The sequence below is a fragment of the Centruroides sculpturatus genome, unplaced genomic scaffold, assembly GCF_000671375.1.
Source record: "Centruroides sculpturatus isolate CEXI.00-Female unplaced genomic scaffold, Cexi_2.0 scaffold368, whole genome shotgun sequence".
Classification (NCBI taxonomy): domain Eukaryota; kingdom Metazoa; phylum Arthropoda; class Arachnida; order Scorpiones; family Buthidae; genus Centruroides; species Centruroides sculpturatus.
In genome coordinates, this window is record NW_019385149.1 from 418,077 (window position 1) to 419,219 (window position 1,143).

A 1,143-nucleotide genomic window follows, 5' to 3' on the forward strand; every position below is an offset into this window, starting at 1 on the left:
ATTACATGATTTTATTTTGGAAACAATAATGTCAATTATGATATGAAATTTTCAGTAAAAACATTTAAAGTCTTTTTTTTTAAATNAGTATACAGTATTTCAATTAATATCGAACTTCTTTTTGTACAAATCGAACAAAACATAAAGCATTATTTTAAGTTTTACCTAGACGTTTCCTTCATATAACAAATAAATAAATAAATAAATGTTTATACGAAGTAATTTAAAAGAAATGAGATGATAAAAATTTTATACAAGAAAACAATACGAAGAAATCTAGTCATATCTTTGAAACTTTAATGCTTTCACCTCTTGGCAATGTGTTTTTTTTAAATATTGTTTTCAAATACTGTATTTTACATTGTTTAAATTTTAAATATATTAAAAATAGCTTGTTTGAATTGTAAAAGTTTTGGCACGCATACATTTTTTAAGGGTAAAATATATACCTATTTTGGCACGCAGATTCAAAAATTCGTCATGGTAGGCTTATGACTGTAGCTATATATATATACAGTATATATAAAAAAATCGTTTTATATGGTTTTTATAACTTATAACTAAAAATTATAACTATTTATATGATTTTTAGAGCCTACGTGACCTATCTCACTTGTCAGGTATAAACTTCTAGCATAAAAGGTGAATAAATCAGACTGTCATGCCAAGTATGCGAAATAAAAATTTGCTCTTATTATATTAGCAAAATTTGTTTTTGCACTTAAACATTATCATTTTTAAAATGGAAACATGCCAATTATTTTTTTTATTTCTTTGTTGAATTGCAAAAATTTAGACCTATAAATTTCCCACTGCCGTCCGTCTGTCTGTCTTTCCTTAACTTCGAGAATGGAGTTACACAGATGAAAGCCAAGACCATATACGAAAGCTTAGGGGTAGGAAACCCCGATTAAATATATACGAACTTCTGATGTAAACCAGAAGTCACGTTATTTTAATTCAAAATTTTTTCCCGAAAGGAGTTAGATGTCCGACATGACTCTATTTATAAATATATACCGGTAATAATAATAATATTTGCTCGTTATATTGAAATAACTCGCCAAGTTTTTACTGAAAAATATTTAAGTAATGAAAAATGCATTTTATTAGTATGATCAAGGGAGATTGGAATATTTCACT